This window comes from Dromiciops gliroides, chromosome 2 (genome assembly GCF_019393635.1).
Source record: "Dromiciops gliroides isolate mDroGli1 chromosome 2, mDroGli1.pri, whole genome shotgun sequence".
Classification (NCBI taxonomy): domain Eukaryota; kingdom Metazoa; phylum Chordata; class Mammalia; order Microbiotheria; family Microbiotheriidae; genus Dromiciops; species Dromiciops gliroides.
In genome coordinates this window covers 4,591,970-4,608,469 of record NC_057862.1, presented here as the reverse complement: position 1 = coordinate 4,608,469, position 16,500 = coordinate 4,591,970, and the positions used below count along the sequence as shown (strand labels likewise).

General features: G+C 41.2%; 1 pseudogene; it reads left to right on the top strand.

The window, feature by feature from the left end:
• The window catches only part of LOC122738148, a 99,038-nt pseudogene extending 86,927 nt beyond the window's left edge, over window positions 1–12,111 (top strand).
• Window positions 12,112–16,500: the final 4,389 nt, after the last annotated feature.

Below are 16,500 nucleotides of genomic sequence, written 5' to 3'. Positions count from 1 at the left end.
ACATTTAAAGAGGAAGCGTGTGTGGCTTTTTATCTCTTCTCTGTCATCCATTGAGGACATAAAGAAATGGAAGGAGGGGAAGTAAAAGGGAAAGAGCGGACGTTCTCGGGGAGCTCAGGAAATGTTCAGTCTCTGGCCTGGTCCCGTGATGGCTGTTGGCAATGGAGCTGCTTCTCAATCTTCATGATCCTGCAATGCTGATTCAGGCATTGACTCCGTCAGTCCTTCTTAGGGGCTGCTTGTGAATGAAGACAAGGAGCTTTTCAGACTCGGGACAATAACAGAGGCAGGAGACTGAATGTGCTTCGTGCTTTCAGGGTAAGGTAAAGAGAGAATGAAACCTTTCACTTTCTTTGGAAGAGATGGATTTGAAATCCAAGGGGAGGTCACAACGCTGACACCTCCTACTCCCCAGACCTTTCTGCATTAGGCTCAGGTCCCAGAGGACTCTTCACCAAGAGGTACAAATCACCTGCAGATCCCTTGGGTCAGCGGGCTATGTCTGAGATGTGCCAAATAACATTTATTACTGGGTCCCCTTGGCAGAGAGGATGATATATAGGGATGTCAGGAGAGACAAGGGGAATATATGAGCCACGGGCTATAACGTCGCAGACTCTAGGGGAAGCAAAAGGCCTCAGGGGCCACCGCATCTGGCACGTGGCTGATGAAGGATTCCCTCGACCTCCTTCCTGATAGAAAAGTGGTCATCCTCCTTTGCTGGAATTCATCCTGTGGCATCCTCTCCCTTTGGTCCTGGTTTGGAGATCCAAAACCATATTCATAGGTGCCATTTTCCTACCCAGCTGTTCTCTTCCCAGAGATTGTGGACAGTCTTGAGAAGTAGTGTATTCCCCTCAGTTCACATGTTCTAGTAGAGCTTGGATGGGCCCTTGTCAGGTAGGGTGTGTGTGTGAGTGTGTGTGTGTGTGTGTGTGTGTGTGTGTGTGTGAGAGAGAGAGAGAGAGAGAGAGAGAGAGAGAGAGAGAGAGAGAGAGAGAGCGAGAGAGAGCGAGCCAGCCTTTGAGGTCTTTGGAATGAATAATTCATTGTCTAATCAAGATTCATTGCAGGTCTGAGGACTTTTTTGGGTGGGGGAAGGTCACTTGCACATGATCATCTAATGCTTTAGCTAGTACAGATACAGCATGTGATTCTGAGCAAGTCACGTGGCCTATCTGTGCCTCAGTTTCATCATCTGTAAAATGAAGACAGTAATAACACCAACTACACAGGCTCAGATGAGATAAGTCTGTAAATTCGCAAACTATAAAGTTTCATGTAAATGCTAAATTTCTTCTTCATTATTATTTTCTTTAATAATGAAAGAATAATTGGGGCAGCTAGGTGGCACAGTGGATAGAGCACCAGCCCTGGATTCAGGAGGACCTGAGTTCAAATACGACCTTAGACACTTAACACTTACTAGCTGTGTGACCCTGGGCAAGTCACTTAATCTTCATTGCCCTGAAAAAAAAATAATCAAAGTATAATCATCAGAACACAAAAGGAACAAATTGGAACCCTTTGGGCTTGGCTTTGGGTCCTCGTTTGTCAGGTGACATGTCAGTTCTCCCGTCCAGCATGAGTTGGCTTCCACAGCATATCCTACACTAGATTTCCATCCTTTAAGTCCTTCCTGCTCTTTACCACCTTCATTTAGAAAGCCAGTCATTTTTTTCCATTTTCCTTACTGCATTACATAATTCTCACTGTTTGGTTAAAAGAATGTTCCCTCATGACCCTGTGAGCACTTCAGATCTTTAATTAAGAGTGGAGCTGCGTAACGCATGTAAAAATGAACAGTATTTGGAAGGCCTATAATTTGGATTGCTTTGGAATGAATCTGTAGCCTACATATGTACTAATTAATAGATACAATCTATCAGGAACCTTTTATCCCCAGAGTAAGCCCTCTGACTCTGCCGAAAACCTATCTGCCCCTACCCCGTGATTGCCTACTCAGCAGCTCTAATGCATGAAGGGGAAGGTGTGCCTGACTTCTTAGAAACGTGACCAGCCTTCCAGGAGGAAAACATGATGGAATAGGTTTCCTTGTCTCTATTGTTTTGTAGTCATTCGGAAGGATGAGGTGTGTTCAGGCAACCCAGGAGGCCACAGGTCTTAGCAATGGGTGAAGGGCGCAAAGGTTTTCAACCTGATAGAAAAAGAAAAAGAACGCTAACATTCATAGTGGTCCCAAAGTGGAATGGACTACCTCAAGGGTTATGAGTTCACTCTCAATATTATGGGGAAACTTTGATGAGAATTTGTTGAATGTGATGTAGATGATGGTGACCGTGCTGTTCAGTGCTGGGTTGCACACTCCTTCTCCAAATTGCCTTCACCTCTGAGTATCTGTCATTCAGCCATCATCAAACTTGTGCTTGAGCTAGAATCTCTTCTATACCTGCCGAAGACACGATTCATCAACTGATTGGATAGGTCATCCTATTTCTACACTAGCTGCAGATTTCTGTCAGCAAATAGTGAGTGATTTGGGGGGATGGTCATAGAGAAGAGAGGAAAAATCTTCCTGATCTAGGTAGTGTGGGAATCACAGTGAGCCAGCATGGCTGGTGCTATTCCAAGACCAAATCTGTGTCCATCTAGGATGCTCCCTGTCCTACTTATCACCCATATGTGCCCATTGCTGATCCAGTGTCTGTAATGCATCTGTTTTAGTAAGCAGCTAGGTATTCTTGGCATGTAAAACAGCTCGCCCCCCGCCCAATGGTGAGCTGAATGTTGACAGGCACAGCTATTAGGTCCTGCTTGCCATTGCCATCAGGACTTCTCCCTTCCCTTCTCTCGGGGAATAGCTAAAGCATAGGTTAGGAACTGAATCGTGGGTGTGGTTCCCCCATACTATGAGCTAGAATCTCAGACTTCCACAATGAAATTACAGTGACCTACCCTACCTCATTTGGGGGCTCCAGGAGCCACATGTTCAGAGGGGTGATATCAGTTAGGGCATATCTGTGAGAGTGGCCCGAGTATCAAACCCAGTTACATGAAAAACTCTAGAGGAAACGAGGACTTTTAACATGGAGAAGAGAAGACGGAGGATTAGGGGAATCAGACATGACAGGCACTTTTAAGATTCTGAAGCCTTGTTTCATGGCAGAGGGTAAGAGTGATTCTCTTTGCTTTATAGGGCGGAGCTAGAACATATAGGACTCTCTTCCTGGCAGGCCCATTGTAGGCCTACATAAAGATACATTTTCAAACAATTCAAATTGTGTGGAGTTGACAGGAGGTGTAGGCATCATCACCGGCTGGCCCGAATTGTAGGGAAGTTAGATTATCTAGCCTCTTGGGCACTTTCTGGCTCTCAAGTACTAGGCTACTCATCCTGAATGTTAACAGTCTATACAAATGCTAGAAAGCGTTGTCTTGCTAAGTCTTCCCCTGGTAGTGTCTACACTAACTATGTCACAGGAAGGAGAGTCTAATTCTGTTGACAGGTGACTGCTTTGAGGAGGATATATAATTCTTCAGGCTTATGATATTTGCTCAGTAGTAGTCTGATGTAGGGGCCAGAGATCTTTCAGTAAAGGCACCATGACTTTTGTTTATTCTATTTCCAGGATAATAAAGGTAGATGCTATTCATGTAGCAGTTTTCAGGGGGTTCTACATATGCATTGATCCATTTGATCACCACAACAACCCTGAGAAGTGGCTATTGCAATTGTTATTTTCCCTATATTACCAATGGTAAATTAAGGATAAGAGCAATGAGGCAAATTGGCCTAAGTTACATGATTCAAAAATGGCAGAGTAAGGATTTGAATACAGATCTACATACTCCAAGGTGTGAGATTTGAAATTGGATACAAGAGCATTAAACTCCCCTTTAACCTTTCCCTTATATATCTCCCAGACCAGTAAGTGAAAGAAGCCTCTGAGCTTTAGTTAGAGCTTTTATTGTTTGGGAATTAATTAGCCAACAAAACAAGGTGATGTTGATTAGAGGGATAGGAAAGTAGAAATACAAATAAATAGTCTTAGATCTAAGTTTAGTCTATATTCCATATAGAACTCACCAAAAACCCAAGGCCACCTCTGAGGCTGAGAACTGCATCAAGCACGTGCTGTTATGGAGGACCAGGCCGATCACCAAGGACCTGAGTCAGCATCTCTGTGTGCCCAGTGAGCCAGTCAAGCGAGCAATCGAAAAAGAGCCCAACTTCCGTTCTCTCCTTGCCTTTAAGCTCGAACCCCAGAAGTGGAGTGCTTAGCAGACACACAGGCGGTTCATCACGGTCTCCTCCCCGAAAGGGTGGTCCTTCAAAAACTGGTGTCTTTCAGTTATCCTAACCAACTGTTAAAAACTTTCACTTTTTACCACAAAGGACAACAACCTTAATTCTATTTCTATCAATGGTTCAGAAGGATGAGATTTTTCAAAGCCTTTTTCCATTGTTGTAGTCATATCACACTGGAATTGCAAGTCTCCAGTATATTCTATACACCACCCATTGATCTCTTGTGTAATTATCATTAAATCAAACCACCCAACCCCTCAGTAGTCCAGTGGTTATGCAATCTCATTGATGTGTGTCTCCTTTCCAGTGAAGGAGATCACAGTTCATTTCAAACAGGGAAATCTGCTAGACTTCCTTATCTAGAGGGAATTCTCCTTCTGTTAGGGCTTCAAGATGTTCTCCATGAGAATGACAAACACATTTGCTCAGTATGTTTCTCCATAATTCATGCCTTGTTTGATTTTAATAATTAGAAATTTATCAAAGTGGCCTATGTTGTTACATCTTTCAAGGAACCATGTAGGATTTTGACATATGAATGAGAGCCTCCTGGTTGGAGGAAAACCTTTAAGAAGGTATTTTGCTCTTTGAAGTAGAATATTTTATTTGTTTTTAATAAAGGTACATGCAACAATCACAATGGAATCTGGCATTTTCTACACAATTCAATCAACTGTGTGATTGCAAAGATGAAGTATGGTAGGGAGAATCATTCATGAAAGCTTTCCTATTCTCTTTTTATGTCTTCATCAAGGATACCCTCTATGCATATGTGTGTAGATTATTTGCATAATATTTTGAAATATTTTGTGGAGATGAAAAAGCAGGTATATCAGTCAGTAACATCATCAATGGAGTATTGGTTGTCCCACTTCATTTTTTTTTGGTGTCCCACTTCATTTTTAGCAAGAAGAATATCTTCCACCACTACCCCCTACCCCCATTCTTTTATAGCTTCCTTTACTGGATGCTTTTGGAAGCAACCCCGTGACATCTCCCATATTTTGTCACCTCCTACACAGACCTCTTTCAATACACACTTGTTTGAGGCCAGCTGCTTTTTTAAAAATCTTTTTATTCCTTCAGTGGAATTTCCATTCTTTTCATACACCCCATGCATATATCCAAGACACTGAGGTAGTAGGAGAAATGTGAGAGTTCTTCAGTATAAACCAACTGAATTTTTCTAATGACTCTTGTCCCCCTTAGAATTGCATAATTCACAGCAATTCCAATCAATTTGGTATCGATCTTATGATATTATTATTATGCAGCCTTCTTTCATCTTAGAAGGGTTAGAACTTGGATTGCAGCCAACACAATTACTGAACAGATGAAAAGTTTTATCTCCATTGCCATGCATAAGATATCTATGCGATCTGGGTCTGCACTCAAATGCCAGTGTGGTAGTAGAGGATCTCCTTGTGTTAAGGTGCATATGATTACAGCATTCTCAGCCTTTTTCATTGTGAAATGCATGGGCCATGTCTGCTGAAGACTGGATGGACCCCTTCTCAGAACCATCTTGTAAATGCATCAAGCAACATGTAGAATTTAAAAAAAGAAAGCAATTCTATTGAGATGCAGTTAGCAAAATACATTAAAAGACAATCGTTCATGAACCTCAGGTTAGGAAATCCTGGACTACAGATAGAGGTTATGGAGAGCTGGATCTGTCTCCAGAGCTTCCAGAACATAACAGGCATTTATTAAGTGAATATTATGTGTTCTGTGCTAGGAATTTGAGAGAGAACGAAAACCACAGCAGTCTCTACTCTTAAGGAGGCCTTATTCTTTGTTGTTGTTGTTTATTGTTGTTTGTTTTCTTTTGTTTTGCAGGGCAATGAGGGTTAAGTGACTTGCCCAGGGTCACATAGCTAATAAGTGTCAAGTGTCTGAGGCCAGATTTGAACTCAGGTTCTCCTGAATTCATTGCCAGTGCTTTTTCTACTGCAATACCTAGCTGCCCCCAAGGAGCCCTTATTCTTTTTTTTTTTTTTTTTGCAGGGCAATGGGGGTTAAGTGACTTGCTCACAGTCACACAGCTAGTAAGTGTCAAGTGCTTTATTCACTATGCTACCTAGCTGCCCCGGAGCCCTTATTCTTAATGGATAATTGTAATATAGTTTTAAGAAACTTCCTTTAATCTATCTATGTATCTATCTATGTATCTATCTTTCTATCTATTATCTCTTTATCTAATCTAACACTGAACTTGTTATTTCACTGGTGTCAGGAACTTCTGGGAGAGGAAAATCTCTCCATTAAGGGAGATCATAGCCTGTTCTAGAGTCTTCAGGTCTTTCTGACTCTGAGCCTAATGGTCTTTCCACTGGAAACATCTCCTTTCTTTGTTTATTTAAGTCTCAATACTGTTATGTGGTCACAACTCTGGGTTCTTGCTTGCTAGTATTATGCAATCTTCTTATGGTGTTCATAGGAACATAGGATCCAAATCTAGAACCATAAGGGATCTTAGGGACCGTCTAGTTGTATCCATTCACTTCACCGATGAGGAAAGTGAATCCAGGGGGGTGATTACTTGGCTAAGATCACACAGGTAGGAACTATCCGAGACAAGTTTGGAGCCCAGCTCCTTTGCCTGTGAATCCAGCACTCTTTCCTCTATGCCACCCTGCCCTTAGTTCAGTTTTGTCCTCTCGGTGTTAGGAGTTTGGACATATAAGGAGATGGATGATGGGGAAGCTAAGTTGAAGGTTACGGTGTTCAGTGATGGACCAGGGATAGCGCCATTTTAGTGTGCCCTGCTCAGACCACGTCTGGATATTATGTTTGCTTTTGGGTACCATCTCATAAGAAGGCCTCAGATAAACTGGAGATTGTCTGTAGATGTATAAGCAAGGGTGTCAAGTTCATGTTACATGAAGTTCAGTTGAAGGATATGAAATCCTGAATCCAGAAAAAACAAAACAAACTGATTTGGTCCCAGACTCATCCCAAGTTCTGTCACATGGCTTATTTGCCTTAACCCCAGGGATTTCCAGTGAGGACAAACCTCCTAACAAAACAGGCCCCCGATAGAGGCAGATTCTTCCTTTCTAGAAACATCCCAGGAAAGGTTGGAGAACGGCTCATCAGAGATGTTGTTCATACAGGTTGCCCTTATTAGCAGCTGAGACACCTTCCAATTCAGAGGTGGTCTGGTTCACATCAGTATATTGCCAGACTCTCACTGACCCAATGCAAAATACACTAGAAGTGCTGACTGAATTTAAATGAATTGGAAAAATCTTTAATTTTCACCTATGGCTCCTGGTTCTGCCCTATGGGGCCTAACAGAACAAGCCTGATTCTTCTTTCTTGGTATATTCCTTTCTATGCCTGGAGAGAGCCATCACACTTCCTTTATATCTTCTCTTTCTCAGGTTCCACATCTTCGATTCCTATCTAACCCTTCTCTGGGATAGGCTTGAAGCCCCTTACCGATTCTTTTTGACATTCTACGTCTTATCAATTTCCTTCATATCTGTGGTGTTCTGAAATGAACACAGTGCTCCAACGTTGCCTCAGCAGGACAGAGTATAGGAGGGTTCATTGTCTTATTCCTGGCAACTCAGCCTTCCATAGTCAGCTGGTAAGGAGATGTTCATATCTTCCATTGGCTGATAGAATTAGAGTAATGATATTTATGGTCCTTTACAGCTCTATAAATGTGCATGGTATTGGCCTAGCCCCTTAGAAGAAGGCAAGTCATGAGGATGAATGCATGGGCCTTCTGGCTAGTGAAATTTCTCACTTATCACTCATGAACAAATGTTGCATCCCAATAAGGACAGAATTTTCTGAATTTATGAAGTATTTTAAGATCAGGACTTTGCTGAGGTTTCTTCCAGAAGAAATCGATATGCAAATACATTCATCTCCTGCTGTAAATGTCATCCCCTTTGATGCTAAAACAGGTGACTTTGGCAATGACTACATTGGCTTGTTTACCTCAGTGCCTTATCTCCTCGAAGGAAGACCTTCCACATCAATATGTTAATTCCACGATTCCCCGACAAAAGTCACACATTCTCATTAGCTTGATTGGGAGTCAGAAAGACCTGATATGCTTCTCATTAGACAAGTCCCCAAAGAGAATATCTGCAAATCCAAAATCCAAACTTATAACTGGAAGTTCCCAGTGGGATATTAAAAAAAAAAGTTCCTCCTAACCTGGAATAAAGTATTTCTGCTTCTCCCCCAGAAAGGAAAATCTCAGGACCTGGAGAAATGACTCCCTCAGATATGAGTTGTCTCTCTTCACTGTAGTTCTATGTCCTAATGCAAGGACAGTGTGGTGTCACAAAACGAGCCATAGGTTCCAAGAGCAATTATTTCAAAAATCTTACTCGTCAATCACCTAGCTGTGTGACATTGCCAAGTCATTTCCTCTCTCTCGGCCTTGGGGTCTTCCCATGTGTAAAATGAGGGCTATGAACAAGATCATGAAAGGTCCCTTCCACTTTGAATATTAATGATTCCATGATCAACTGGAGGAGAGTTATCTATGCTGACAGCCCAAAGACATTATAAGGCTTTCCTATGGTCAATTTCCAGTGCTCACTCAGTGTCTTGCTTCAGAAAAGAACATTATTATTGTCACATACAAAGAGTCAATTATCTACCTGCTCCTATGTCTTGTTTCTTTTTGTCCCCGGTCTCCCACAAAGGCCAGGTTTTTTTTAAATAATAAAAATACAAGTTTTTCTGGTTTTCATGCCTGGCAAATTCCAGCCACTTTATTCTTTGGGTAGAAATGCATTTATTCCACCTTGGCAATGGAGACGTTTCTTAGAGATCATACATCAAATCCTGGATGACAAGGTCTTGACTCATAGTGAGTCAGGGCAGATGCCAGTCATGAGAGGAGAGTAGCATTCTTTGCAATTAGAGGAGTCCATCTATGGACAAGAGAGACTCTTCTTCACTGCCGGTCTTCAAATAGCATCTGCTTACCAATTGTTGGCTGTGCAGTGGTCAAAATTGTTTTCCTAGTATGGCTTAGACTAGATGGCTTCTGAGTTCTTTTTCAGCTCAAAAATTCCTTGATTCTGTTGTAAAACATGGCCCAGAGCTAGTCTAATATTCCATGGACTAGGCTAAAACCTAGCTGTACTCAAGCTATACTCAAAATATAAATTTTAAGGGACTTATTTGCAGCCACACCCATTATGCTCTGAAAACTTTCCTAGTAAAGCCCATGTATAAGTATCTATAAACATTCCCAAAATGGCGCCCCAGATCCCATATGATAATTCAAGATTACAATGCATATTTCATATACAAGATAGCCCCTAATTCACCCTTCCACCTAGGGAATGAAGGAATAAAAATGAAATACTAACATTTTTCTAAATTCTAAATTCAGATATTTTTCTAAATATTTAGGCTATAAACAGAAAAAGTTAGACAAGTTAGTCCCCGATCCTAAGGAGTTAATATTTCAATGGGGGAAAAGTGACACATAATTGAGTGGTGATTAGGGAGAACTACATCAGGGGATTCAGGGATATTTAATGGATTCATATGGCAGTAAGTTCACAAGCCATTTCCTAGGGAAGTATATTATTATTTTGAATACAGTCTAGAGTAAAAGGTGGAAAGCTGAAAGAGGGGCATACATTTTCAGCAGCAGAAAAGGTGGCAAGATGTTTGTCTTTCATTTTTTTTTTTGCAGGGCAATAGGGGCTAAGTGACTTGCCCAGGGTCACACAGCTAGTAAGTATCAAGTGTCTGAGGCCGGATTTGAACTCAGGTACTCCTGAATGCAGGGCTGGTGCTCTCTCCATTGCGCCACCAACTGCCCCTTTGTCTTTCATTCTTGAAGAAGATCATGACATCGGGGGGATGTCATGACTTTCAATGAATAAGATTTAAGTGAAGGAGGGCTGTTCAAGGTCACCAGCCTCACTTTCTTCTCCAAAACCATCTGGGTCCAGGGGTAAGATATACATAAGGATGACCAGAGATGACCCTGAATGTTTAAGGAAATTGTTGTTAAGTGACTTGTCCAGGGTCATAGAGCTAGTAAGTGTCTGAGGTGAAATTTGAATTCAGGCCCTTCCAATTGTCCCATGGGGCAGTTAGGTAGCATTGTGGATAGAGTAGATAGAGCACTGGCCCTAAAATTGAGAGGACCTGAGTTCAAATCTCACTGCAGACACTTACTAGCTTTATGACCTTGGGCAAGTCACTTATCCTCAATGCTTTAGAAGGAAGAGCATCATGTAAAGTAGTTCCCAGGATGAGAAGTACTAGGATGAGGTTATACTCAGAATATTCAGGACCAGTGTCCCTGGACTTCTCATTACACTATTACATGGAGTTATTTGGTAGGTCTATATGAGAAGAGTCTTCCATGTCTCATAGCTCTTCTCAAGGGAATACAAAACACAGGATGGGACTCTGAGCTTGCTTGGAGACAATGTGGAAAACTGAACAAAAATTCTCTGTAATGCTGGAGGGCTGACCCAGTGACAAGCTCAAATTCAGTGCCCTCCTGGGAGGAGTGCAAAGGCCAAGGTCATTTAGGCCATGGGACTTAGTCAATTGTGTGTGTGTGTGTCTCTCTCTCTGTCTTGTTTATGTTTGTCTGTCTGTTTGTCTCTTTTTGATTTTTTTGGCAGAACAATGAGGGTTGAATGACTTACCCAGGGTCACACAGCTAGGAAATGTTAAGTTTCTGAGGCCAGATTTGAACTCAGGTCCTCCTGAATCCAGGGCTGGTACAATTTTCCTTCTCTTGATGGAGGAGCCTGTACTTAGACTTAGAGGAAGTAGCCCTCATAAACTTACAGGACTTTCCCTAGAAATCAGGTTCATTCTCCAAAGACTTATTTAGGCACAGGGACTAACATGTGTTTACTCCTGTTCTGATTATCTTAGAGAATTCTTGATACTCCACCAGTTCTTTAGCTGCTACAATATCTTTGCTGAGAGTCTACTTTCAAGTCTTTGTTCTCTGACCTGTGCCCAGAAAGGGTGGTGGGTAGCAGAAGCAAAAGCCAAAGGTAGTCAGGAACGTGAGGTTCAAACATCTCATCTCAGTCCCACAGGGACTCACCCATTGTAACTCACCAATGTTCTTGAGCCAAGGCTTCCCTGAATTATTGTTCTGATAAAGGAAAATTCCATTTGGACCCAGCCTAATGATTTGACTCTTTTCTTCCCATACTCTATCAGCTGAACATCCCTGGCACTTCCTGGGTTTACGTGGCATCTCATTCCTGTTGCAGATACAATTCCTGGGCTCTAGGAGTGGAATGTTCTTCTCATACTGCATGTGACATACTGCATGGCAAGTGCTTGGCGAACCTTGAGCTACAGTCCTACTTGTTACTATCACTCTCACTGAGCTATGGGGAAAATGTTTTCCTTTTCCCCTGAGTTCCTAGCCTGTTCCTTCAAATTTGGGCATAAGGAGGAGGGTTCCCTAATAAGAGCACCAAAGGAGAAGAGCTTTACACTGGGTTCCTAATGGCTTTAAGGGAATGAATTGATTTCATGTGGAACACAGAATTTACCCATGCTGGTTCATTTTGCCTGCTTGCATTTCCCATCTAAAAGGAGTACTTGAAAGGGCAGTCACTCAGAATAAATTTGAGAGGTATTACTCATCCCATAAATAATGCAGGGATTCTAAACTTCCACCAGCCTCACTCGCCTTTATTCTATTCCCCCAAGAACACAAAGGAAATCCACTGGTGGGGCTCCATTTATAAAAAGGCAGAACAGGCGGGGGTGTCTGGGCCCTGCTTTGAGAATGCTAACTCCTCATGCTCTGCTGTTCTTGCAGGGAAACCCAAGAGATTTCCCCAGAGCTGCAGAGCTGGCGCTAGTGGAAACCAAGCCTATCTGCTTACAGGAAGTCATGTGGCAGCTCACAGTGCAACTAAATCCTTGATTAAGAAATGACAGCTTGAGTTTACAAGCTATTAATGACTAGATGCTCAATTCCAGGTTATTAAGCACTTTGTTTAATTAGTTTGTCATACATGACATAACTGGGTTAGGGCAAACCTTCCGAAGTGGGGACAGCAATGTTTTAATGAATAACCACCAGGGATTGAGAAGAACCTGAATTACTCAGCTCCCATGGGTTTAGAGGCCAAGGCTCCAATGCTAGGGCCTCCACAAGCCACACATGGGGTTGTTTTGCTATGGTTGGCTCTTCTCTCTGCTCACTCCCTTTAGAAGGTAGGAGAGTGGAAGTGATTAGGCAGAACTATTTAAACTAAACTGAGCTGAAAGGTGAGTTAAGCTGTGAGTGGTTTAGTCTTTAAAAGGGTCGAATCAAGGTTGAAAATGAAAAGGAAACTTTTCTATGAAGGGGCTCAGGATTTAGGAAGATTATTGGATCCATCCCTTGCCTGGCAGCCTGGGGGATTCAGGAAGCAGCTGAGTGAGATGGTCAATCCTTTGCCTAATGCCCCACAGTAGGAGGGTTTTCTCAGTCAATCTTTCACTCTCAAGTCTAATCAAAGCCTTTACTACTTGATTCAAATGCAATTCCTCTTGTGCCCCCTTGGGGTCAGTCTTTCATAGCTTAGAAGTTAAAAACAAAAACACAAACACAAAACTTGACCCTTTAGCTTCCCTGTTGAAAAGCTTTCACTTTCAAATGAACTGACCCATCCTTCCTTTATAAGACCTGTTTTTCCCCCTTAATGATTATGATAATGGTTGTGACATATAGTACTTGAAGGTTTGAAAAGTACTTCAAATTCTACCTTCCAGATTCCCTCAAGTCATGTGATACAAGTATGATAGGTATTGTCATTATCATTTTTCCGATGGGAAAAACAGGTGTGGGCTTGCTTTTAGTGTTTTTTTGAAAGCAGGATTAAAACTGATGTAATCTTATTTTGGGGGCAGGGACAATGAGGGTTAAGTGAGTTGCCCCAGGTCACACAGCTAGTGTCAAGTGTCCGAGGCTAGATTTGCACTCAGGTCCTCCTGAATCCAGGGCCTGTGCTTTATCTACTGCACCGCCTAGCTGCCCCTGAGCATAATGACTATTGACTTACCCTGTCTCTCATCATTCAAATGACCCATCTTCTTGGTTCTCGGTAATTCTCATTCTCTCTCTCTCTCTCTCTCTCTCTCTCTCTCTCAACCCCATCCCCCACCACATGCCCACCCACACTTACACACACATAGACACATGCACATATACCAAGCTAATCAGAGTTCTGAACAGAGTCTGGAAGACCTGAGTTCAAATTCCAACTTAGCCTCTTACTAGCTGTGCAACCTTGGACAATTCACTTAATGTCTGTTTGCCTCTATTTCTTCCTTTGTAAAATGAGGGTAATAATAACAACCTACTTCACAGGGTTATTATGAGGAATGGATCAAATATGAACATATTTATAAAGCCCTTAGCAAACCTTATAGCAACATAAAAATGCTACCTACTACTAAAATCAGGACTCAGTGATTAAATTAAAATTTTCTACGATTTCCAAGTTTTTTTTCCCCATTAAGCAATTCCATCTCCTCAATAAGTTTTTTAAAAAATATTATGTTTTCCTCCATGAAATAAAAAATATAATTTCATTTTTTCTAATTACATGTAAAGACAATTTTGAATATTCATTTTTTAAAAATGACTTTTGGGGCAGCTAGGTGGTGCAGTGGATAAAGCACCGGCCCTGGATTCAGGAGGACCTGAGTTCAAATCCTGCCTCAGACACTTAACACTTACTAGCTGTGTGACCCTGGGCAAGTCACTTAACCCCAATTGCCTTACCAAAACAAAACAAAACAAAACAAAACAAAAAAATGACTTTCACAATTTTCTTCCCCTCCTCCCTAAAAAAGTAAGCAATTTGATACAGATTATATATGTACAATCATGTAAAATGTATTTCCATATGTAATGATTAGAATGATGCCACCTGCTGGAGAGCTACTATAGGAAAGCTCCGCCATGAGGAGAAGGCGTCTGAGGGCAAACCATTTGGTCAATTCCTTGGTTTCTGGAAGTGACATTTGCTCATGGGTACTGTCTATCAAAGCTACCAGCCAATGAACTTGAGGAGCCTCCCATTTCTGGGAGAAGGACACGAAGTAGGAAACAGATGCTGTTGGAGGGGTTCTTCCTCTTTTGGTTCCTGACCTCACCATGGTGGGTTGGATGACGGGGTCTCTTAGAAATAATTAGATTTGTACCTTTCTCTCTCATCCTAATGCTCTTTAATAAATACTTAAACACTTAAATACTCTTGCTAAAGCTTATAATTTATTGGTGACCACTCACTAGATTTTAGATAGTATAGCTAGAATTTTAGCCCCTTACAGATGGCGACCACATATTAGTCTTATTATAAAAGAAGAAATAGGCTAGAAGGAAAAAAGCCGCACAAAAATAAAGTGAAAATAGTATGCTTGGATCTGCATTCAGACTCCATCAGTTCTTTCTCTGGATGTGGACAGCATTTTCCATCATAAGTCCTTTGGAATTGTCTTGGATCATTGTGTTGCTCAGAAGAGGTAAGCCTATCACACAATGTTGCTGTTACCATGTAAAATGTTCTCCTGGTTCTGCTCATTTCACTGAATCAGTTCATGGAAGGCTTTTTGGATTTTTCTGAAATCTGGCTGCTCATCATGTTTTATAGCATAATAGTATTACATTACATTCATATACAACTTCTTAATCGATACCCCAATTGATGGGCATGCTTTCCCCCTCTTTATGATCTCTTTGGGATATAGACCTAGTAGTGGTATTTACTGGATTAAAGAGTATACACAGTTTGATTACCTTTGGGCATACTACCAAGTTGCTCTCTAGAATGGTTAGAGAAGTTCACAACTCCATCAACTATCCATTAGTGTTCCATCTTCTCCAACATTTATGATTTTCCTTTTCATATTAGCCAATCTGATAGGTAAAAAAGGCAGTATCTCAGAGTTGTTTTAATTTGAATTCCTCCAATTAATAGTGATTTAGAACATTTTTTCATATGACTATTGGTAGCTTTGGCTTCAGCATCTGAACACTTCCTGTTTATATCTTTTGACCATTTATCAATTGGGGAAATGACTTGCATTCTTTTTTTTTTTTTGTGGGGCAATGGAGGTTAAGTCACTTGCCCAGGGTCACACAGCTAGTATGTGTCAAGTGTCTGAGGCCGGATTTGAACTCAGGTACTCCTAAATCCAGGGCTGGTGCTTTATCCACTGCGTCACCTAGCTGCCCCATGACTTGCATTCTTATAAGTTGATTCGGTTCTCAATATATTTGAGAAACAAGGCCTTTATCTGAGATACTTGATATAAAAATTGTTTCCCAGCTTTTCGCTTTCCTTCTAATCTTGGTTGCATTGGTTTTGTCAGTGCAAAACCCTTTAAATGTAATATAATTAAAATTATTCATTTTTACATTTGTTCTCTGTCTCTTGTTTGGTCAAAATTTCTTCCCTTTTCCATAGGTCTGACAGACAAACTATACTTTGCTCTCCTAATTTGCTTAAGGTATCACCTTTTATGTTCAAATGATGTGCCCATTTTGACTTTATCTTGGTATATGGTGTAAAATGTTGGTTTATACCTAATTTCTTCTATACTATTTTCCAATTTTTCCAGTAGTTTTTGTTAATAATAAGTTTTTTTTTTATCCCAGAAGTTGGGGTCTTTGGGTTTATGGTCATTTACTACTTTATCTTATGGACCTAATCTATTCCACTGATGTATCACTTTATTTCTTAGCCAGTACCAGATAGTTTTGATAATTAACACTTTATAATATAGTTTGAGATCTTGTATGACAAGGCTACCTTTTTGCATTTTTAAATTTAAAAATTATCATTTTTAATGAACAAAAATCCACCTTCTATTCCTTGTCCTTAATTTTGGGGAGTAAACACACACACACACACACACACACACACACACACACCTCACTAACATGCACAAAGAAAATAAACTATCTGTATTGGTCTAGTCTCCCAAAATCTAGGTCTCACTTTGCACCCTGAGCCTGTAACTTCTCTTGGGGGTGGGGGGGGGCATATCATGTCTCACATGATGACTCTTCTTACAATGGCAGTCTATCTGAGCCATTCACACTCAATTTGCAGACAATAGAACTTCTGTTCCAACTGAAAGTTTTCTCCCTATGGCTGTAGTTATTTTCTTCCTAAATTCCGAATCCAGGCAATTTTTTAGCTCTTATCAGTGTGTGCCCTCCATTTTGAAAACCTTCTCCCTGGACTTTTGTG